Here is a 25,356-nt window from a genome sequence, read left to right as displayed (position 1 = left end):
ATGGGCTTTGATGGGGCAGGGCTGTAGGAGAGTGACAGCCCAGGGCATGATGCCTGTTGAGTTTGGTGAACTGGTTTGTAAAGGAGTGCTGGGCCAGGGCACACTCACTCATTGGGTTTGGTGGGCTGGGGCGATGGGAGAGTGCAGGGGTAAAGCAAGCATCAGTAGCAAGGTAGGGGGAGAGTACAAAAATGGCTCCCACCAGGACCAGCATTAGCAAGGAAGAAGAGTGTATAAATAGTGCCCACCAGTACTTCTGTCCCCAGAGGGAGTACCAGAAGACTCCTTCCCCTGTAGCAGATGCTTTAAGATAAGCTGATGAATCTCTTTCACGTATGGTCTAGACACTTTTCAACCTGCTGCTTTTGCATTGGGCCCTACAGCAAATAAGTCTCTATATGGGCCCTTTAGAACAAAGTCTCAGTTTTCTACAGCCTCTTGCATCTCCTGGAGAGAAGCCCATTGTTTTTCAAACCCTGAAAATTTAGGGTTTCATATCTTCAGTGCAGGTTCCAAGGATGGGAAGTTATGTGGGGCTCAAACCCCTTGTTCTTCAGGGATACACTTCGTATTTGTGACACCCTTCCTGCCTGTGGGTTACTGCATTGCAAATGGGGTTTTGGTGAGATTGTATATCTGTCTCTTTTACCTGGTTTGCTGTGGCTTTTTTATTTTGTTGTGTAGCAGCTGTTCAGCCAGTTCTCAGGTCCTTTTCATAATTGTTCTAAATATAGCTATAGATTCAGTGTGTCTGTGGGAAGAGGTGAGTGCAGGGTCTTCCTATACTGCCATCTTGAACTACACCCCTCCCGCACACACATACACACACACACACCCACACTTGGCAGATTTTAACAAAGCTAAACATACTCTTACCATATGATCCGGCAGTCATGCTTCTTGGTATTTATCCAAATTGAATTGAAAACTCATGTCCATACAAAACCCTGCACACAGATGTTTTATATGTTATATAAATCTTAGCCCTCATAATGGCCTGTACAGTGGTGCAGAGTTTTGAACCCACATTTCCCATAAAGCTTCAGAACAGCTATCAGTGGACATGTGATAATGCGCCAAGAACAAACAACAGTGTAGAAAGCTTTCACAATGCAATATAAAGCTCAGTTACAAATATGCAATTCTCGTATTTGGAAACTGACACTTCTCTTAATGAAGAAAAGACATTTAGTGAGAAAAAAAAGTGTGATGCCAAAGAAGGAGACAAATCAACAAGCAAAAACATATGTGTAAATAGTATGAATGAAAAACTTTGAAAACAAATGCTTTCAAACAAATCCACAAAATAAAATCAGTTACGTGAATGTACAATGTATGTTTTGAATATATTCAGGTATTTTATATTCCACAATAAAATCTTTTAATTTTATTAATTTTTCATGTTTCATTATGTCCTTAATGAAAGTCCCTCTCTTCTTTTCTGTGATTTATTTTTTATGGCAAAATATCCTAATAGGCTATTATGTGGCAAAAATGTTTGTGATGAAGATGCTTGTGGTAAAGGATGCTTATGGTGAAAATACCAGACACATTTTGCAGCAGCTATTACAAACTAATGGTAGTTCCTAAAATATCTCATACTACATTCCATATTTCTGCCCCTTTCTACATGCCATTCTCTGTCTGTAGTTCCCACCTTTCTTTTTAAGACTTTATTAACATGAACTCATGAGGTCCGGGTCTTTTCCAGAAGATTTTACTGACTTTCCAAAATAATTTAGACCAGCCTTCATTGTGATTTCTTAAGATACTCTATCATAGTTTTTGCTAAATAGTTCTGTAATGAGCCTTTATTTTTCTCTTTTCCTCATTATTGTAATATTCCTTGGAACATGTGTCTATATCCTGGGAAAGCACAATTCCGGTCTTGTAGTCCTATGGGTGAAATAGATAAGTAAATCTTTCTCTTTTCACATGAATCAATGTGGTTTTTATCAGGCTTTTTGATAAATTAACAACCTATGTTTAGACTATGATTATAGGGGCACCTGGGTGTCTCAGTTGGTTGAATGTCTTACTCTTGATTTTGGCTCGGGTCATGGGATCAAGCCTAGCATTGGGCTCCGTGTTGAGCATGGAGCCTCCTTAAGATTCTCTCTGTGTCTCTCACTCTGTCTCTCTCACTCCCTCTGCCCCTCTCCCCAGCTTGCATGCACATTCTCTTTCTTTCTGTCTCTGTCTCCCCCAAAAAAGATAAAGTTACTTGCAGTAACTTAAAAAAAAGAACATGATTACATATATTTTACAGGGAAATCATCTATTATGATCAGTTTCCCTTATTGTACAATTTTTATTTTTCTGAATGTAATACTTTCTGCTTAGCTTTTTATTTCTTTTCATTCCAATTTAGATTATATATTTGTTAAAATTATATATCTATGTAGTTTCAACAAAGGGAGGGAAAGAGAAGCTCCCATTTTCTCATTTTAATCATCTAGAGGCAACCATCTTAACTAATTAAGCTAATTCTTTGGGCACTCACTTCCATATAGCTAAATATTGCCTATATAGTTACTTGATTTTGTAGGTTAGACACTATCTCTTGCTTTCTACTATGACATTTAGGATTTATCTCTTCTTTCCTATTAACTTTGCTCCCATCCTAATTGCACACATGCTTATTTTCCATGCCTTTATTTTTTATTTTATTTTATTCTAAGGCTTATTTTCGATGCTTTTTATTTTATTTTGTTTTATTTTACTTTATTTTATTCTATTTTATTTTATTCTGTTTCCCAAATTATATCTTATTTTAACTAAGTGAACATTAATTATTCACATTATTACTACTGTGTAAATTTATTTACAGTTAAACCATAGAATATACTGCAATTACTTTTACTTTTTTTGCACAATATTTTGTTTTTCTTGGAATCAGTAATTATCTTCATTCTTTCCCCTCCCAGCCCCTTTGGATTGTGTTCTGTACACCATCTCCCAATTCTTCTTAGAAACCACAAAAGAGCTGTAGCAGTCCTGTCAGAATGGTCAAATGCATTGCTTCATTCTTGTTTTTTTGACAACTCCCTCTTGGGGTCATCTGCCTTGTGCTGGTGGATCGCTAGGGTGTGACAGGATTTTGCCTACAGACTTGCTAGAAAATCATCTTCACTTCTCTCACGTGTTGGATCTTGTTTCCTGGGTTCCTTGTTTTCCTTCTTGGTTTTCCCCTTTATTTTATTGAAGGACATCATCTAATTTCTTACAGAAAAAGAAAGCCATGGTCAGTAAAATTCTTGACAACTTGTGACACTGAAAATGTATTTTACCTTAACATTAGATTTCAAGTTTGTCTTGGTTTACAATCTTAGGGTGGGAATTATTTCTATGCAGAATGCTATAGCTATTTGTCTATTTTTCTGTTTTCTAGCATGGCTTTAGAAAATTCTGACACTGTCCTGTTGATTTTTTCCTCAGGACTCATTTATGTGTCCTGTGAAGAGCTTAGAATCACTTCTTTATCCTGGTGTTTTAAAATGTCACAATGTTATTATACCTTGATGTAGATCTTTTTCATTAATTTTGCATGACATTCATTGGCTGTTTTATCTTGGAAGCTGCAATCCACTACTGAGAAAATTATTGTATCTTTGATAATTCTCCACAACCCAATCTCCTAGTATTTTTATTACTATTTTCTGGAGCTTCCAGTAGTAAGATGTTAGTCTTCTTGGATTAATATTCTTTCTTTTTTAATTATATCAATAATTTTGTTCCTCTTGTGTTCTTATCTAATTTTTACATAACTTTTACAAAGTATTCCTCATGTCAGGGATAAAAAGCTTGTTATACTTTTAAATATAACACTATCATACATATATATGTATATTATATCATATATGCATGTGTGTGTGTGTATATATATATATATATGTTTATATATGTGTCATATATATATGTGTTTGTGTGTGTATAGGTTGGTACATTTTCTTCCTCCCTAACCATTCTTTTTAATATTGTTTCTATTTTTGTTTTTAAAATATAATTCATGTATAATAAAATACAAAAACTGTAAGTGTGCAGTTCCACAAGTTTTGACAAAAGTACACACTCAGTGTATACAGAAATACAAATTGCCATTTCAAGATGTAGAACACTTTTATTATCGCAGAAGTTTTTATCATGCCCTTTTGCAGTTAGTACTCTTTAATTCCCAGCCCAAGACATAGCTACTGATCTAATCTGTGTCATCATAGCTTAGTTTTTCCTATTTTAGAACTTCATGTAAATTCAGTTGTACACTGTGAACTCTTTGGTGTTTGTTTGTTTGTTTTTGTATTCAGCCTAATATTTTGTGGATTGATTAAAGTCGTAGCATGTATCAGCAGCTTATTTTTCATTGTTTCATCATACTCACTAGTTGATATCCACTCACTAGTTGATGGCTATTTGGGTTGTTTCTAGTTTTAGGCAATTATGATATTGGCCCTCAGCAGCTTACCTTCAGTTTCAAGCATAGTTTTCCAAAGAGGGGGAGTTCCTTCTTTAAAAAGAATTATAATGCCAGATGAAGAAGCTTTTATTATATAAATAATGAATATCTTATATACATCATTTTATGGACATAGTTTTTTATTTGTCTCGGACAAAGCTATCTTGTGGGAGTTGTCAGATTGTAGACTTTGTGTGTATATTGTAAGAAATTACTTGCTTTCCAAATTGATTGTAGTATTTTACATTCTCACCAAAACTATATGAAACTGCTGCTCCAAATTCTCACCAATACTTGGTATTATCTGTCTTTTAAATTTTATTCACTGTGGTTTCAGTTGATATTTCCCTGATGGTCAATAATGTTGAAATCTTTATGTGTGTTTACTGATCATTTGCATGTCTTTTTTGGTTAAGTATTGGTTCATGATTTTTACCCATTTTTATTGTATTGTTTATCTTCTTGGTAATGTTTTGCAGGCGTTCTCCATATATTCTAGATGAAACTCTGTTGTCACAATATCATTGATATTGTCTTCCACCATGTGACTTGTCTTTTCATATTCTCCATACTGGTTTTCAAGTGAAGAAATTTTTATGTTGATGAACTCTAATTTATAATTGTTTCTTTTGTGGTAGTACTTGGTATGCTCTATTTAAGAAATCTTTGCTTGTCCAATAATGATAAATACATTTTTACATTTTTCTTTTAAAACTTTTATGGTTTTAGCATTCACATTTGTATCTGAAACCCGTCTCCAGTTAATTGTTTTGTATGGCGTGCAAATAGGGATTAGAGTTTCTTTTCTTTTATACGGATATCCATTTATTCCAGCACCAGTTTTTGAAGACTATCACCATCATTTCCCCCCACCGAATTAGCTTGGTTCTTTGTTAAAAATCAGTTGTCTGTCTGTATAGGTGTGTGTGTGTGTGTGTGTGTGTGTGTGTGTGTGTGTGTGTGTTTGTGTATCTGCATGTATCTGAACTTTCTTTTGTGCTCTATCGACCTGTATGTCTGTCCTTATTCTAGTGCCCCACTGTGTTGATTACTGTAGCTATATCGAAAGTTCTCGAAATCAGCTGGTGTATGATCCTAAGCTTTGTTGTTCTGTTTTTCAGATTTGTGTTAGCTTTTTGTATTTTCATCTATGTTTAGAATCAGCTTTAGTTTGAGGAGAATTGACATTTTAATAATTATGAGCCTTTTACTTCATGAAATAGTAAATATATTCGATCATCTCACTTTCTTTCAGCAAAGTTTTGAGGATTTCTGTAAAAAAAAATTCTCTATCTTTTGTTATGTTATTGCTATTTCATGCTTTTGGATGCTATTATAAATGGAAATATTAAAGTTTCTCTTACTAGTTGTTGTTGCCAGTTATATAGAATCACAGTGTGAGTCCTGCAAGCTTGCTAAATTTGCTTAGTAATTGTCACAGTTGTGTTGTAGAATCCTTGGGATTTTTGTATGAACAATTATAATTTCTGTGAAAAAATAAGTTTCAATTGTCTCTTTCTAAAGTCTGTCTTTTATTTTTCTTTCTTGCGTTCTTGCACTAACTAGGACATCCTGCACAATGTTCAATGAAGGTAATAAACGTGGATCTTTTTGCCTTATTCCTTATCTTCAAGGGAAAGGGTACCTTTCCCCATCAATTATGATATTAATCATGGTTTCCAAAATACCCTTGTATTCTTAGTTTTCTGAGAATTTTTATTCTGATTGACATTGAATTTTTTCAAGTGCCTTTTTAAGTCTATTGAGATATTCATTTGTTTATTTTTAGTCTGCTAATATGATGAATACATAGATCTGTTTCTGACTGATAAACCAACCTTAAGTTCTGGGATAAACCCCACTTGGCATGGTGTATTCTTTTAGAAGATTGCTGGGTTTGGTTTTGTCATTTCTTTTAGTAATTTGTACATCTATGTTCATGAGTGCTTTTAGTCTATAATTTTAATTTTTGTGATGACTGTCATATTTTAATATCAGGGTTATATTGGCCTCATAAAATCAGTTGGAAAGTATTGTCTACTCCTTTTCATACAGTGAGAGTGTTCAGTAAGTATGGAATGAATGTTATGGTCAGGATTGAAGCAGGCTTTTTTTTTTTCTGCCTTCCTGTTTTGTCCATGTCAATATATGCATTTTCATTAGTTTCTCCAACAACCAGCCAACCGAACAGCCAAGAGTTTTGAATCACACAAAGTATGTATGAGTGTAGAAAGTGTTACCTAAGAACTTGGATAGGGGGAGATGTCACAGGAAAGTTAGTAGTACACACAATAAAGAAAACCCACTGTGTAAAATATTGCATTCTCAAGTATACTTTTTGTTTAATCCCCAATGAGGGTGTTTACTTGGTTCTTCCTTCACATGGCATCTATTTTCTTCTTTCTCTTTTGCTCTTAGCTTTCACTTCCTTATTTTAAGAAATAAATTTATTTTTATTCAAGGCACTGTATTGTATTGCCTTCTGTGCCATTTTGACCTTGAAGATGCATTGACCCTCAACAGCTTACCTTCAGTTTCAAGCATAATTTTCCAAATAGGGGGAGTTCCTTCTTTAAAAAGAATTCTAATGCCAGGTGAAGAAACTTTTTTTTATTATATATATAATCACCTGAAAAATATACCTACATGGCACATTAGTGTGTGAGGAAATGCCCATTGAAATCTCTCCTTCATATCTTGTAGTCCTTAGCAACATACCCCTAATATGCCTGGAGAGGAAAATACCTACACTTCTTGATGCTATCTGGTCACATGTTAGGGAAACTCCGGCTTCTTGGCTGAGCATAGACAGGGATACTTCCTACCATCTCCATAGTGGCCCTGAAGATTCCTTGATAATTGCCAGAATAGAGTGGCTCAAGTAAGGGCTAGCACCTGGAGCCTTACGTGTTTTCTTAATGGAGTAGACCTCTCAACTGGGGTTCTATGCTACTCCTGAGTTCTGTGCTACTTCTATTAATAACCTGTTACAACGTTTGGCAAGTGTCTCTACCCTCTGGACCAGGTTTTCTCAGACATGAAGTGAAGTAGATGGCTTAGATATTTAAGAGTTTAAACTTAACATTCAAAAGAATTTTCAGTTCTGAAATCTTATGTGTCTATAATTAGCAAGGTATGTACCTCAGTCTTGCCCCAACTCTTACCCCTAAACAAGGTTCCCCTCTCAAATCCAGGAGAGGGGAGTTTTCCCCTTCTTTGACTATGAAGTATTTCACAGAGTCCCTCTTTTTTTTTTTTTTAAGATTTTATTTTTTTAATTTATTTTTTAAATGTTTATTTTTGAGAGAGATACAGACATAGAGATAGAGCATGAGCTGGGGAGGGTTAGAGAGAGAGAGGGAAACAAGCAGGTTGCAGGCTCTGAGCTGTCAGCACAGAGCCCAACGTGGGGCTCGAACCCACAAACCGTGAGATCATGACCTGAGCTAAAGTCGGATGCTTAACCGACTGAGCCACCAAGGCACCCCTTCACAGAGTAACTCTTAATTATTTCTTTCTTATTCTTTTCTTACTCTCCCCTGTACTTTTTTTTTTTTTTTTTTTTTTTTTTTAGCTGAAGAACCAAAGCTGATTTAGGTCATCCTTAGCCTAAATAGGGAGTGGTTCTCCTTGTAAGCCATCATTTCTCATTATATAAGCCACTGCTTGAGTAACTTAGGCTCTTTAGAACTTACTTTCAGTTCAGGGGGAAATAGCTAGAAAATTATAAGAAATCCAGCTGTAAGGGTTATTAAAAGCACCCCTGCACTGTGGTACAGCAGAGTCTATTTATAATGAGTACTGAATTAGGACTCACATTCCAGCCCACTGCTTCTCACATGTGGCCTACTTCTTTCTGTTTTGTTTGTGAGGTAGGGAAGAGCGTGGAGTGGCTGTTTCCTGAGAAAGGCAGGTCGTGCGAGTGAGAATTGCTTCAAAGTCAAGCAGGCCTGGGCTTCAGTGCTGGCTATACTTGCAGACTGGTCATGGGCACTGTATTTACCTTCTCTAGGTTTCAGCTTTCTCCTCTGTGGAGTGGGATTAATAACTTCCACCTCACACAGCAGCAACAAGGAAAATTTATCCAAAGGTGTCTGTTACGATATGTGAAATGAGCAGTAGAACAATAAAAGAGGCAGTACCTTTTTTCCCCTTTTCTTTTTCTTGATTCTTCCTGCTTTGGTCTTTAATAATGTGGCTGCAATGTAGAACTCTCTTCTTTTAGCATTTATTGAACATCTAATGTCTAATAGATATTGCCTTAGGTTCTTAGGTTAAAGAAATAAGTAAGGCAGGAACACTGACTTCAAACAGTCCAGTAGGGGACTCACGTCCATAAACAAATCGCCGTACCCCCATGTGGTAAGTACCGTGTGCCAAGATGCAGAGGCCGGATGAAGGAAAGAGGATTAGCTCTCAACTCCCTTTGTCCTTTTGCGTTTCCTCTCTTCCTACCTAATCCCTTTCCTTCCTCCAGCCCTTCCTTTCCCTACAGCCCAAAGTGACAGATGGGGAGGGCTGTGGGGAGTAGAAAAGTCTGTCAGTTCCTTTTTCTCCCCACCTCAAGCCCAGCGTATGGGAACGTTACACAGGGAGCCATAAAAACGTTCTTTCTCGTAGCACGTTTCAGGGTTTTTTCCAGTGACATCATGGGCCATCTGGATTTGAAGACAGCAGCTTCATCCAGAACACACACAAACACTCTCCCCTGCCAGGCCCTGCAGGCCTGCCCTTTAGGATCAAGAACACTATAAACGTCCTGTAAAGCTGTCTTTTTAATAGCCTCCTCAGAAGCAGGCTAAGGAAGATGGCCTTTGCCTCCTGCACTCCCTTGTATGGCTGATAAAGTGGATTCTCAGCCCAGAGGCCTCAGAGGAGAAGGTGAGAAGTAAGGTTCAGAGGTTTCTGCAAAAATCTCACACTGCCTCCTGCTGGGAAGAAGAAAGTCATTTTCCAACAGGAAGCTTGAATTTAACCTCTACAGCATAAAGGATTCAGGTTAGAGTTAATTAAGTACACATATCTAATATTGGATTGTTTTCGCAATTGTCTTTGGAATTACTTGAGAGGATTTTAAAAGAGAGGGAAAACAACTGCATCCAACAGCCAAAGAGCTGGGGGCTGATCCTCACATTTGCCTAATTGGGAAGGAGAATTCAGAAGTGGGAAAGACAGGCTGATTTCTTTCCCACCCCTGAACAATCTCAAGTCCTGTGCGTGATGGAAAAAATCATGCCCATGGAGCTGATTCTCTTCTGTGAAGTTGAAAATACAATCCTTCTTCTCAGATGCAGCATGCCCCTATTCCATTGAACTGTTTGGTTCTATCTCCAAAGTAACTTGACTCATCCACCTCTCTCCATCTCCAGGACCACTCTCCTGGTCCAGCTGTAACAGGAGAAACTTAGCATGTCTGACTCCATATTGCTTCTCTTTCCCTTGTTGCTGTGACCTATAGCTTGGAAATTTCTGCTTAGCTTTACATGTAGGCATGTTACAGCTAAGATTTGCAAAAACTGCTTTTTACCTGAAATTTACCTCACCTGAGGAGATAAGTAAGTATGTACAGAAATGACTGCTATGTTGACCAGATTTCTATACATGACGATCAACTGACCAAAGACAAAGAAGTTACATGACCTTCCTTGATGTCTACGGATGTGGGTCACCTTTTGACTCCAACCCTCTCCTGCTTCCCCCTCTTCCTACATAAAAGAAACTCAAATCTAATGCTTGGGGAGACGGTTCCTTGGGACGACAGTGTGCCATCTGCTTGGTTTGCTGGCTTTCCAAGTAAAGTTGCTTTTCTTACCCCAACATCTTGAGTTTCGATTTATTGACCTGTCCACAGTGGACAAACAGAATGAGCTGAGACTTAGTGACATGGCCCCTTTCGTCTTCCACTTGAACGATGGACACATCTTTCTAATTGGCCTCCAGGTTTCCAGTCTTGATCTCTTCATTCAATTTATCTTCCACACAGAAGCCAGCCAGTTTTTTTAAAACATCTAAATTGGACTATATTAATTTCATGCTTAAAATCTTATAATGGCTTCCACTGCACTTAAAATACAATTCAAAGGTATAAGTAGTCTGCAAAGACATGTATGGCCCTGGACCCTTGTATAGCTCCGGTCTCCTCCCACCCTCCCCTAAAGTACCAGTAACACCCTCGCTGCCCCTATTTCTGTTCTAGTAACCTCATGTTTCTGCCAGCCTTCAGGCCTTAGGCTATCACTTCTACCTGAAGGGCATTTCTTTTTATTCTTGCCTTCACTTCTCAGCCTAAGTAGCACTTCCTCTGTGGCCTTTGCTTAGCCCTTCCCCCTATTTTTCTCTCTCACAGTAACTATTATTTTATGTTGTAGCACATACCATTTATAATTGTATATTTAGGAGTTTGTTTGCTGAGTGTCTGGATTTCTCACTAGACTTCATGAAGATAAAACCCATGTGTGTTTTATTGGCCACTGTATCCACTGTATCTGTCCACAGTATTAGAAGTAAGTGTGGAATGGATGTATGAATCAGGTAGAAGCAGAGTCAAGGAAGGCATCAGGCCTGGAGCTCACTTTGCCTGTGTCCAAGTGATGAGGTTTTTTGGGGGTAGTAGTGGGGTTCAGTAGTGGAGGTAAAGTCCAGGGGAAGTTTCCAGTGAGATTTTCATATGCTAAGGACTCACAGGATAGTGGAGGCCTAGCTATTGTCAAGCTAGGGTTGTTTTCCCTCTAGCAAAGCATTAGCATCAAGACAGCAGGGAGTTCCTGGAGAAACTTACTCTGCCCGCCACAAGTATTTGTCACTGGGCTGCTGATTATAAGGAAATTTAATTCTATCTGCCATTTCCTTCTGCCTTTGTTTCCCACATCATTCTCCCCTTTCCTTTGTTCTTGGGAAGCCAGAAGTGCCAGAGGAATATCCCACATATCCCACCTGGCCTGTCAGCTTGCCTTATGCTCCCTCATCACAAGGACACTTTGAAGTATGTTTTGGCCGGGTCTCACCCATACCACATATCCTTCTCTAGGCCGGAACACCATGGTGCCATGATAAGTACACATATCGTTATGGTTTTACTTTGCTTTTCCCCGATGATGGGTGAGATTGAGAACTTTTTCATATATTTATTGTCATTTGCATCATTTCGTTTTTAAACTGTCCAAGTGTTTTGTCCATTTTTTTCAGTTGTCTGAAAAAGAAATCGCAGTATTTCTCCCATTCTGTGGGCTGGGCTGCCTTTCACTCTATTAATAATGTCTTGATTAACAGAAGTTCTTTTTTTTTTTTAATTTTTTTAATGTTTATTCATTTTTGAGAGACAACAGAGCGTGAGCTGAGTAGGGATAGAGAGAAAGGGAGACACAGAATCATAAGCAGGCTCCAGGCTCTGAGCTGTCAGCACAGAACCTGGCGTGGGGCTCAAACTCACTGACCGCGAGATCCTGACCTGAGCCGAAGTCGGACGCCCAACCAACTGAGCCACCCAGGTGCCCTAGTAGTAGTTCTTAATTTAGCCTACTTTATTTATTTTTTTTCTTTTATGGCTAGTGCATTTCAAAACATGTTAAGGAATTTTTGCCTACCCCACATTATGAAGGTGTTTTATGTTTTATTCTAAAAGCTTTACAGTTTCTCATTTCACATTCAGATCTGCAGTTCATTTGAAATTGATATGGGAGCATAATGGTAGATAAAGCCTTAATATTCATTTTCCGTCCATAGGCACACCCAATTGACTAGCACCATTTACCAAAATACATGCTTTCCCACTGGCATTTCAGTGTTCCTTTTGTTAAGGTCCGTGTTTGTTTCCGGGCTTTCTATCTGTTGTTATTTATTTAGCTTTGTTTATTTATTGTGTTTTATGCTACCTCCTTTCTTCTTTCTTTCCTTGTACAGTTTTTGCTCCCAGCCTGAAATAGGGCTAGTTTTATTCATTACTGTGTTTTCAGAGCCTTGAACATTGACATATAATAGATACTGAAAGAGTTTTTGTTTCTGACTGTGTTGTGCAAACCAAGGCCTACTTTCTGATAGCACACACAGGGCCTGCTGGAGTGGAATTTATCATGGAAATCGCATAGAGACTGGAGCAGGGACAGCACACAGGGATAGAGCAGGACCAGAGCCAAATGCCGAGTAGGACCTGTATGGATTTCCTGTGGCTGCTGTAACAAATTACCTTCAAACTTGACGACTTGAAATAACCATTCTGTAGGCCAGAAGTGTGAAATCAGTATCATCGGTGACACTTAAGTTGCGGGCAGGGCAGGGCTGTCTCCAGAGGTTTTGGGGAGAGTCCACTCTCTGACTCTTCCGACCTCTGGTGACCACTAGCATTCTTTGACTTGTGGCCCCATCACTCTGTTCTCTGCCTCCATGCTCACATTGTTTTCTTCTCCTTTGTGTGTGAGTCTCCTCTGTTATGTCTCAAATTCCCCTTTCTTTTAAAGACACTTGTAATTTCATTTAGGTCTCCCCACCGCCCCAGATAACTCAGATAGTATTTCCATCCCTATATCCTTAATTAAATCCCCCTTTCTTCATAAAGTAACATTCATAGATTTCAGGGATTTGGAACTGATGTCTTGGGTGCGGGGAGCATTTTTCTGTCCGTCACAGAATCCTTGACTCAAAGTTTGTGGGCTTTTAAGGTGTATGTGATTAGGGAAGCACAGTTTATTTCCTAGTGTAATCAGAGTTGGGATGCAACAGCAGTATTATGGTTAGCACTTGGCCACAGCCTTATTCTATCAGTTCAGCATTTTTCGTCTGGGTTCACCTAGTGCAATGATTATTAACCAAGGGGGATTTTGATCTCTAGGGGACAAATGGCAAAAGCTGAAGACATTTTTGATTGTTCCCACGTGGGGAAAGCATGCAGTTAGCATCTGGGGAGTAGAGGCCAGAGATGTTGCTAAATATCTTACGATGCACAGGGCAGCTGCCCACAAATAAAGAATTACCCTATTCAAGATGTCAGGAGTGTGAGATTGAGAAACCCTGCCCTGATATGATCAGGAATTGAAGCCATGCAATTGCAACGGGGTGACCTGGAAGGCAAGTGGCATGATTTACCACCTCAGCATTAATGGTTGCAGAAGCATTAGCCCTTTTTCCTGGTGAAGGGAGCTGAAGTCAAGGCCTTGGGGTTATAGCTTTCATGACTTGGCAAACTGTTCTGCCAGCATTGACCACTTTAAGCATTTGACTCTATCAAGCTGGCTTCCATTGAACTTTTTAGGGAGCTGGGCTATGGGGAAACAAGTCTCAGACAAATTAACTTTAACTCTCAGAATAAATCTGCACATTTGTCCTGTGTGGGTGATTCAGTTATTACCTGAGGGAATAGAGTCTCAGGGAAATTTAAGTAGCTTGTTCAAGGTTCCAGAGTGGTGGTGACAATTCAATCCAAGAACATTTTGGCTCCAAAGCCCTAGTTTTAAGTACCTGTAAGGGCTTTGATATCTCCACATCCTCACCAACACTTTTGGTCTTTTTTTTTTTTCATAATTCACATCCTAATAGGTGTGAGATTATACCTCATTGTGGTTTTGGTTTTCATTTCATGATTACTGATGTTGAATATCTTTTCATATATCTACTAGCCATGGCATGTCACTTTTGAAGAAATGTCTATTTAAGTTCTTAGCCAATTTTTAATTGGTTATTAGTTTTTTAATTACTACATTGTAGGAATTCCTTATATATTTTGGATATTAACCTCTTATCAGATACATGATTTGCAAATATTTTTTCCCATTCCACACATTTTCTGTTGTATTTCCACTTGTCATTTTTTGCTTTTGTTGCCTTTGCTTTGGTGTCATTTCCGTGGAACCATTGCCAAAACCAGGGTCATGAAGCTTTTCTCCTATGTTTTCTTTTAGGAGTTTTATAGTTTTAGGACTTATGCTTAAGTCTTTATTTTGAATTCATTATTTTTTTGTGTATGCCCTAAGGGTCTAATTTCCCTTCCTTCCTTCCTTCCTTCCTTCCTTCCTTCCTTCCTTCCCTCCCTTCCTCCTTCCCTCCTTCCCTCTTCCCTTCCCTCCTTTTCCCTTCCCTCCCTTTCCTCCCTTTCCTTTCCTTCCTCTCTTTCTTCCTTCCTTCCTCCCTCCTCCCTCCCTCCTTCCTTCCTTCCCTTCCTTCCCTCTTCCCTTCCTTCCTTCCTTCCCTTCCTTCCCTCCTTCCTTCCTTCCCCTTCCTTCTTTACTTCCTTCCTTCCTTTCTTCCTTCCCTTTCCTTTTCCTTCCTTCCTTCCTTCCTTCCTTCCTTCCATCCTTCCTTCCTTCCCTTCCCTTTCCTTTCTTTTCCTTTCCTTTCCTTTCTTTTCCTTTCCTTTCCTTTCCTTTCCTTTCCTTTCCCCCCTTTCCTTTCCTTTCCTTTCCTTTCCTTTCCTTTCCTTCCCTCCCTTTCCCTTCCCTCCTTTCCCTCCCTTTCCTTCCTTTCCTTCCTCCCTTTCTTCCTTTCTTCCTTCCTCCTCCCTCCCTCCTTCCCTCCTTCCTTCCTTCCCTCTTCCCTTCCTTCCTTCCTTCCTTCCTTCCCTTCCTTCCCTCCTTCCCCTTCCTTCTTTACTTCCTTCCTTCCTTTCTTCCTTCCCTTTCCTTTTCCTCCCTTCCTTCCATCCTCCCTTCCCTTCCCTTCCCCTTCCCTTCCCTTTTCCTTCCCTTCCCTTTTCCTTCCTTCCTTCCTTCCTTCCTTCCTTCCTTCCTTCCTTCCTTCCTTCCTATGTGGATATATAATTTTCTGACACCATTTGTTGAAGAGACTGTCCTTTCCCTATTCTGTATTCTTGACACCCTTGTGGAAGATCAGTTAACCATACATGCATAGATTTATTTCTGGGATCTCTATTCAGCTACATTGGTTTTTATGTCTGTCTTTATGCCAGTACTCCTCCCCCCCTTGACAATGCCCACACATACAAATAAGATATATCAGATGTTGGTGAGGACATGGGGATATTGAAACACTTGTACATTGTTGGTTAGAATGCAAAATAGTACAACCACTATGGAACAGAGAATGGAGCTTCTTTAAAAAGTTAAAAATAGAAGTATCATATGATCCAGCTTCTGTATATATATCCAAAATACGTGAAATCAGGGTCTGAAGAGATATTAACACTCGCATGTTCACTGCAATGCTATTCACAATAGCCAAGGTATGGACACAACCTAAATGTCCCCAGAAAATGAATGGATTTTTAAAAATGTGGTATATACATACAATAGAATATTTTTCAGCCTTTACTTATTTAAAAAAATTTTTTTAATGTTTATTTATTTTTGAAAGAGAGAGAGAGAGAGAGAGAGAGACAGAGTGTGAGCGGTAGAAGGGTAGAGAGAGAGGGAGACACAGAATCTGAAACAGGCTCCAGACTCTGAGCTGTCAGCACAGAGCCCAACGCGGGGCTCAAACTCATACTGTGAGATCATGACCTGAACTGAAGTCAGATGTCTAACTGACTGAGGCACCCAGATGCCCCTATTTTTCAGCCTTTAAAATAGAAGGAAATACTGCAAAATACAACAGCATGGATGAACCTTGAGGATATTATGCCAAAGTCACAGAAGGACAAATGCTGCATGATTCCACTTATATGAAATACCTAAAACAGTCAAACTCATAGAAGCAAATAATAGAATGATGGTTCCCAGGGACTTGAGAGTTGATAATCAATGGGTTTAAAATTTCAGTTATGCAGTACAAATAGATTCTAGAGATCTGCTATACAACATTGCACTTATGCATAGTAACACTGTATTGTAGTTACGTGTTTTTACCACAATAAAAGAAGAGGAAAAAAAAACCTCTCTATAGCACACTGTCTGTCATGGATCCAAAGAAGATCAGAGTTAGACCCTAGAGATTAACTAGCTTGGTGATTTTCACATTTATTTTCATGAATTAAAAGGAGTTGAACTTTTTTTTCATAGATTTATTACCCGGGAAATCTGAAATGTCAGATAAATAAAAGTGATGGACTAAGTGGGTTCTTCAGGAAACGGAAATCTTATTGTTTGGTGAAAATACTCTTTCATTTACTGAGAACTTCTCTGTAGAAGTTGCTTTATAGTTTGAGAAGTATCACTTGGAAACCCGCAATGTACTTTAGAAGCATCATCATACAGATGAGAAACTGAGCTATAGAATCAGGAAATGAGTTGTTTCAGTCTACATATGTATCTGCTTGCATAGGCTCAGTTTAGCTTCTGGCTTTCTAGTGTTTCTTTTATACTACGTGGTGTCTGTCTAGAGCCACTGCACCTCAGGCAGGATTGCTCCTTATCTTCAGAATTGCTTCTGCTGTATTACAAATTTGCATCTCTAAATAAAATTACTAGCTCAAACACAGATATCCTTTCAAACTCCTTGTTAGGCTCATTCCTTGGCATGGATATGGGAGAGGCATGCCCCATAACTGAAGTAATGCCAGTGGGGGCCATCAGGGCAAACGGGAGGTGCCTTTTCAGCATCTTAATCCAGAGCGGGCAGCAGAATCGCCTGCCCAGTGCTCAGCAGAACAGTTCTTAAAAAAAAAAATCTTCCCAGCAAATGTCCATGTAAAATGACATGAATATCTGTGTTCCTCTCTGTTCTTCCTTCCTGCAGTGGACGCACCCTGAGGTGAGCCCCACAAAAGTCATGCTCTTGTACAATCCCTAACCCTTGAGTGTAGGTAGAACCTGTGATTTGCTTTTACCCAACGGAATGTGACAAAGATGATGGGCAAGCCACTCCCTGATTACATTATCTTATGTAAGAGTCCATCTTAACAGACTAGAGAGAGATTCTTCTGCTGACCTTGAAGAAGCAAGCTGCCATGTTGTGTGAGAGTGTATGGCAGGGCCTTGTGTCAAAGAACTGAAGGTCGTCTCAAGGAGCTGCAAACCACACCTGGCTCACAGCTAGCAAGGAAGCAGGGACCTCAGTCCTATGGTCATAGCAACTGTGTTCCTCAACAACCGTGTGAGTTTGAAAGAGGACTCCGAGATACAGAAAGGAATGTAGAAAGAAACCTTCATCTTAGGCTTGTAAGAGCCTGACAAGAAGACCCACCTAACCGATGCATGGACTCCTGACTCCCAAAAAGCAGGAGATGTAAATGTTTGTGTTTGAAGCTGCTACATGTGTGGTAATTTGTTATGCAACAGTAGAAAACAAATGCCATTCTTTCTTGGCTTGGCCTAATCCCTCCACTAATTCTTTTGGCTCCCTCTTACTCTATCTAGAACCTTGTTTCATTAATTATTTTCTCATTTTCTCTTATATTTGAGCTTGCCTTCTAAATTGTGCAATTCTCTCTCAATATAAGTATTCTCGCCTTTTACAAATCAATTAAAAATTTTTTTCTATTTAAATGTGTATCTGAAAAACAAAAAAACTTTTCTTGAACTCCTTTTCTCCTCTTGGGAAGAAGCTGACACAGTACTTCTCTTCTTCTTGAAAGTCACACTAGTTGAAAGAGGAATGTCCTCGTCTTCCCCTTCCATCATTCCTCAATCCACTATAGTCTAGCCTCTATTCTCACTACTTCCTCTTAGGGAAATGACCTCCAGACACATATACCACACTGCCTATTGGCTAACTCTTAGATGGTTTTTATCATTTCAAACTGAAATCTCCAAAATGAACTCATTGTCTTCATACTCTATGTTAGTTATTTATTGCACAAGAGATATTCTCATAACAAATTACCCCCAGATGTAGTGGCTTAAGACAACAAACATGTCTTATCTCCTAGTTTCTGTGGGTCAGGAATATGGACAAAGTTTAACTGGTTGACTTAGAGTCTCTCAAAAGGTTGAAATCAAGGCGTCAGCCAGGACTGCAGTCATCTCTTGACTGGGGAAGGAGCCACTTCCAAGCTCACTACTTGGGTAGGCATCAGAAAATTTACTTGTGGTCTCTTTCATATGAATTGAGAGCCTCAGATCCTCACCAGTTATCATTTAGTGAGCTGGTTGGCTCACCGTGTAAGCCTCTCCAGTGGGCTGTTCACAACATGGCAGCTGCTTTTGCTCAGAGTGAGGGTTTGAGAGGGAGAGAGGGAGAGAGAGCAAGTAAAATAGAACAAGCAAGACTGGTGTCACAGCCTTTACCTAATCTTGAAAGTGGTGTCTCATCACTTGTCATTGAAAGGACCAGACCTCACTCCCTCACTCTAGGAGTGGGGATCTTTGGGAGCCATTATAGAGGCTGCCTACCACACACCCAGACTGTCTTTCTGTCTACATCTCTGTGTGTGGAATCACAGTCCTTTTCCCCGAGCCTTTGGAACCTTTAGAATAATCCTTGCTTTTGCCCTTTCCCCACCTCCCCAGTCTTATTTGATCTCCTAATCAAAATAAATTATATCTTCATACTCTCTTTAAAGTATTTATTCCTCTCAATTCTCATTTCTCTGTAAGTATATCAGCTATCTGTGTGTGTGTGTGTGTGTGTGTGTGTGTGTGCGTGCGTGCGCGCGCTTATTATATGCCATCAAGGTGTAAGCACCATAAGGGAAGGGGCTTTAGTGTGTCCTCTCTACTGATCTTTTTCCAGTTCCTAGGCCAGTATCTAAGACATAGTAGACATTCCAAAATATTGTTAAGTAAATGAAGGATTGAGTTCCAGACACACTTTTGGACTGTTTTCATCCATTAGTTTTCAGTCCTCAGAACCCTATGAAGTCGGCGTTTTCACCATTTTATAGATGAGGAACTGAGGTGTGGAAGTGAAATAATTCGCATGAGTTATGCAGGGAGTAAGAACTATAAGTAACATTTTAAAAGGCTTAATAAACTGTAAAACACTCTACAAATGTGAGTTGTTATCATTATTATCTTTTGCTCTTGTTTTGAGCCTCTTCGTCTTCCTCGCCTTCTCCCAGTTCACTCATGCTTCATATGGAGACAGGAGGAAGCACAATTCCAAGAAAAGAAGGGAAAGTAATAATATTAAATGGCTGCCAAGGGATCTGAGCAATGGATTCAACAGGCTAGATCTGTCCAGCTCACCAGGGTGGCCATTCCCTAACCGGGATGCTGGGCCCACCACATGCTCCTTTACAGCATGAGACAAGCGATGACACAATTTAGTGTTGGTGTTCTGCCTCATCGAAGAGATGGCATTGTCATTATTCATTTTGGAGAACAGCCTGCAGTGCAGAAAGAAATCATGTCAGACAGAAAAGGAGAGTCTTTCAACATAGTATTCCATCCTGAGGGAGAGAGAGAGAGAGAAAAGAACCAGAACAAGTGGGCGATACTGACTTTAGATTCCATCCCGCAGCGGCATCACTCAGGCTGATCCTGAACTGTCGTCCTCCACCCTGTGAAGAAGTAATCAGAAAGTGATACTTTAACTGAATGATTTCCAATTTGCAAAGCACTTTTATACATATTTTATCTCATAATCTCTATAATCATGAAGAAGGCAGGGTAGCTATAATTATTTCCATTTTACAGATTAGGATTCTGGGGCTTTTCAACTTTGAGATTTATTCAGAGGCCTGGTTGATGTGAAGTCAAATGTATTTAGTGCCTCTTTCCAGATAATTTGCATATATTATTTTATGAGCTGCTCACCATAAAACTGTCAGGCATTATTGTTATCCCTGTCTTACAGACATAGGAGTTAGAGCCTAAAGAAATAAAAGGTGTCTTGCTTAAGGTCACACCACCAGTATATGGTAGAGCTAGGTTTGGAACCAGGCATTTTAATTCCCTATGCCCAACCTTCTTTCCAGTAAGCAAATGGTATATTTAGAGAGAGTAGGCTTGGAGTTCTAAGTCTGGTGACCTAAAAGAGAGAGGAGAAGAAAAGAGAAAATGAAGAGTTCACGGAGGAGTAGAGAGAAGGAAATAGTATGAGGAAGGGAAAGGGGAATCATTTAGGAATATCATTTAGGAATGCATTGGGATCTCCAAAAGGAATTCTTCATTTTGGATTTAAGCTCTTAAGAGAGGATAGGATGATACCTCCAGTTAAAGCTTGAAGGAAGTCAACTTGTTCTATTGCTTAGAGCCCTGAGAGATGACCCTCGGAGGAATCTCAGCCCCAGAGTGTCCCCATGGAACACGAGAACACGAGAACAATTGCACCAAGAGTCCCTGAAATATGCAAGATGAATTGTACGGTGGGTTAATTGTCCACATAGCTAAAGAAGGTGAAGGGATGGGCAGTTACAGTTCATAGCACCCGTGTTTACCAAATAATTTAGTGCCTAACTGTCCTCTTACATTATCCCTTCAACTTTTTTCTTTTTGTTTAAAACCAGTCCAAGAAAAGCCTGAAAGGAGAAACTTCCTTTTGTTTTCAGACATGTTAACATCCAGGGAAGACCAGGAGAACTTGTTCAGACTCCTACGGCTCTAGACTCTAAGTGTGAAAATAAAGCAGCAGGTCTAAATATAATCCTGTGCTTGAAGCTAAGCAAAGGCCAGAGGTAAGCTTTTATGGTCAGATCCCTTGGTGCATACAGCTCAAAACCATCTCAGTGGGTAATTCTAAATTCTCAAAAAATATTTTCTGCAAGCTAGAAAGTGAGTCTAAGACATTGTCGCTTAAACATATAATGATGGAAGAATGTTTAAGCTACCTGGCATGTGTAGTTAAGCCTTCAACTAGCTCAGCTTTTCTCACTGAGGGACCCCTAAAGACTCTGCCTTTGCCTTAATTCACTGTCATGGCCCCTGGGAATGAAAGATGAGGAAATTGAGTTGTGGGGCCATTTAACTGCTCAGCCACACAGCAAGTCCCCAGGAGAGCCAAGGTTAGACCTCCCCTCCCCACCTCACACTCCCAGCTACACCCTCCATCTGAAGCTCAGCTTTACTCACCCAGAAGGGGAAATTTAAATTCAGCCTTTACTTGAATCTGTCTCTTGAACCACCATTTTATTTATTACTTCTTTTGTTTTTCTGGACAGTTATCTGACCAGTAAAGGTTTTAGCCGCTTCTTGACCATCAGTATCACGCTAGGTGCTGGTTCAGGGCTTGGAGTGTGTAATGGGTTGAGTTTTGTCCCCTGACCCCAAATCCGTATGTTGTAGTTCTAACTCCCAGTGTCTCAGAATGTGACCACATGGAGATAGGGTTCTTAAATAGGTGATTAAGTTAAAAATAGGTCATTAGGTTTGGTCCTAATCCAGTGTGACTGATGTCCTTATAAGAAGAGACACAGACCTATGGAGAGGGAAGACAATGTCAAGATATAGGGAGAAGACAGCCATCTATTAAGCCAGGGAGAGAGGCCTCAGAGGAAACCATCCCTGCTGGCATCTTGATCTCAGACTTCAGACCTCCAGAAATGTGAGAAAATAAATTTCTGTCATTTAAGCCACTCAGTGTCTGGTACTTTTTAATGGTAGTCCTAGGAGATTAATGTAAAGGGTGAGATATTAAAGTCTGAGCAGGAAATGTACATGGGAAGGAAGCATTGTCCGCATAACCCAGGATGAATGGAAATATAATTTTTCAGTGTTATTTGGGCCCAAAGTTTTAAGGGAGTGAAAGCTTTGGCTAAATGTGTGAAGAATTGTCCCCTTAATCAACATTTTAGTATTTAATAAGGTTAGAAAGAAACTTTCACACAGATTTGAAGAAAAAAGAAGTCACAAAGGTGGTAGTGGTGTTTGAAACTTAGGAAGGATATTTAGATGGGTCCTGTATTATGTACAGCTTTAATATTCTTATTAGTTTAATATTAGTTCTTAGGTTTTTATGGGAAAGATAATATAACACAGTGGTTAAAAGCTTGAGCTCTCAAATAAACAAACCTGCATTAATTCCTGCTGTCTATACTTGGTGAATTTCTCAAATTCCATTTCCTCACCTATAAATGGAGATAAAATAGGTACTATATTATGGGGAGTATATGTGAAGCACTTAAAGTACCTGGAAAGTAGTATTGAGTGAGTAGTATTAATGAGTATTAGTATTTTTGAGCTTCCACTGATAGCAGTTGGTACCTATGTCAGTAAAGGAATAAATTCATTTGTATTTACTACCTCATGGGAAGAATGACCCCAAATAGGTGGAAGAGGTCTATGGAGGAGTGGGATTATTTGGTAGCCATTTTACCAGTGTGCCCATGGTGGTAGTGCCGAAGGGGTGTGTGTGTGTGTGTGTGTGTGTGTGTGTGTGTGTGTATTGGGGATGGGGGGATGTAGTGATTATGGATGAATGATATGCACATAAATCTTACAGCTTTTTAGTAGAGAGCCTGTTGGCATTCCTCCCTTCTCTTTTGCTGGCTGCTTCCTTAAGTCACAGCCTAGCACACTGGTAATAAGTGGCCCCTCAATGCCCCATGATAATTGTCTTAACTGATCATGTTCTAAGAAAGGCTTGCTAAGTCTGTTCATGAAGCCATTTCTAATAATAAAAGCCCAAATACCAGCACCTTACTCTCCCACCTAAATGAGTTTGCTTTTTAATTCACCAAACAACTCCATGTCTGTTTAGATGGGAAATGAAGAGAGGGCAGGGCCCAGAGCCCAGATTGTTTTACTTGGTGCACAACCCTGGGGTGGTGGATCACCAGGATTGGAAAGTGGATTGTTGAGGAAGTATGGAAGAGCTTCTAGGTAAATGCATGAGAGAAACCCAGGATGAGGAGAGGACAAAACACCAAAAATTATACGGCTTTTAAAAAAGTTATTTTAAAGTTGAAGTATAATTAACATACAATGTTACGTTAGTTTCAGGTTACAACTTAGCAATTTGACATTTATATACATTACAAAAATGCTCTCCACGATAAGTGTAGTTACCATCTTTCGCTGTTACAGTATTGTTGACTATATCCCCTGTGCTGTACTTTTCATCTCTGTGATTTATTTACTTTATAGCTGGAAGTTTGTATCTCTTAATCTCCTTTTAAAAAATCTTCTTTATCTGTACTTTTATCACTTGCATTAGGCTGGTCTTTCTGAGATGGATGAAGGTTCAAGGTGCTGATCTAGAGATAGAAAGGTTAGAGATAAATGGATTGCAGAGTGTATGAAAACGTTAATTTAATCTTGTTCATACCCCTTCCATTGTCAATACTTGTTAGCTACCTGATCTTAACAGTAATTCTACTCTCTTCCTTCCCTCCTATGCCTTGCCTTCATTCCCTTCCCTTCCCTTGTCTTCCCTTTCCTTCCTATAAATCATTCAAATAAAAAAATCTCTTCCTTGCTTCTAATTTCCTTACCTCTCTCATGCAATAAGTCATAAGATTCATTAGAGTCTCTAATATAGATATTGACTGTGTCATAGCCAATTCAACCAGTGACCTTGGCACTGCAGTTTTTCATCCTCTAAAACTCATCTTTAATTATAATACCCCCACTTAAAATATTCAATGAGCGCTCAACACCTAGAAGATAAAATATGACCTCTTTATATTGACCTCAAAAGCTCAAAATTTAGTTCTCACTTGACTTTTCTGATGCCAAGCAGCTAATACTGGGGTTCCGAATTCCTGAACTCACCAAGTACCTTTGTACTTTCGTGTCTTTGTCCAAGTTACCAGTGGTGTCTATTAATGCCCTTTCTGTCTTGTTACATTTCTCCATTTTCTCAAAGTATGAAACCTCCACTAAAAATGGTGGTGAAACCAACAAATAAAAGCCCACAGTGCTGAATTTATTACTTACTTAAGACAGGAGATATGTTTTTCAGTCGAAGTTTCTTTAAGCAGGAAAGACTGTTGATCATGTATTAGGACTCAAAGGCATGGAGTTCAGAGATTGATGGAAGTTCAGAGTTGTAAATAAGTTATTATCAATGGTTGAAGTGTGATTATGTGGGGAAGACTTATTGATTGTATACTTCCAGAAGCAGGTCACTGGAATGAGCCCATTCCTGATCGGCTGACCTTCAGGAGCAGGTAGTTTTCAATAATTGGTTGGCTTACAGAAGTGTGTTCACAAAGACAAGTTGACTTTGATTTGAGTAAATACGTTTGAAACCAATTCTGATGGCTCCATAGCTACAGAATTCTTATTTATTGATTAAGCAGGTTTAAAACTGATTCTGGTGTCTACTTCCATCCTTGCTGTAAGAACAATTGGTCTTCTAGGAGTATGGAAATTAATTTTTTTTCAATCTTCCTTTAGGTTCTCTTCTAGCTAAAGCTTCAAGAATGATATAAGCATTCTTCATATTTCCACTATCTCTTTGAAGATGAGGTTTTGTTTGTAGATATCTGAATTTCAGTTGAGTGTTGACAAGCATGATTTTATCTTGCGCTCATTATTTTTGTTGTTGTTGTTATTTGGTCAATCATCTGCTGGAAAAGTGGCTGCATGGAAACATTTAAGACTTGAAAACATATTAAAAAATTTGTGTGACAAATATAATTAAAGTATTCTAAGAAGGAACCAATAGTCACTTTAAATAATAAACACGACTTCTCAGGTTTGACCAAAAAAACAATCCCATTGACTCCTCGGGTCTTCCCTAGATGGCCAGGTTGCCTTTTATTTTATTTTATTTTATTTTATTTTATTTTATTTTATTTTATTTTTTATTTTAGAGAGAGAGACAGAGTGTGAATGGGGGAGAGGGACAGAGGGAGAGAGAGAGACAGAGAGAAAGAGAGAGGGAGGGAGAGAGAGACAGAGAATCCAAAACAGGTTCCACACTCAGTGCAGAGCCTGACATGGGGCTCAATCCCATGGCCCTGGGATCATGACCTAAGCTGAAATCAAGAGTTGGCTGCTCAACTGACTGAGCCACCCAGGTGCCCCACCTTTTACTTTAGCTTAGATACAGATTGCCCATGTTGTTAATCCAGGTACAATATGAAGTATTAGAAAGGGGGAAGATTTCCCCTGATTTTCCAGAAGAAAATCTAAGGCTATTTTCTTTTCCATAGTTACTTGGGCAAAGAAGTTTAAAAAGGTTACTTGTATACCCAG

The 25,356-nt window shown here is 39.1% G+C and overlaps 1 pseudogene; it reads right to left on the bottom strand.

Moving 5' to 3' along the window:
- Positions 1-13,614: 13,614 nt before the first annotated feature.
- Positions 13,615-25,356, bottom strand: part of LOC115519779 — an 80,526-nt pseudogene continuing 68,784 nt past the window's right edge.

The sequence above is a fragment of the Lynx canadensis genome, chromosome C1 (assembly GCF_007474595.2).
Source record: "Lynx canadensis isolate LIC74 chromosome C1, mLynCan4.pri.v2, whole genome shotgun sequence".
NCBI lineage: Eukaryota > Metazoa > Chordata > Mammalia > Carnivora > Felidae > Lynx > Lynx canadensis.
Note: the sequence above shows the minus strand (reverse complement) of the source record. Positions and strands in the feature narration are given on the sequence as shown.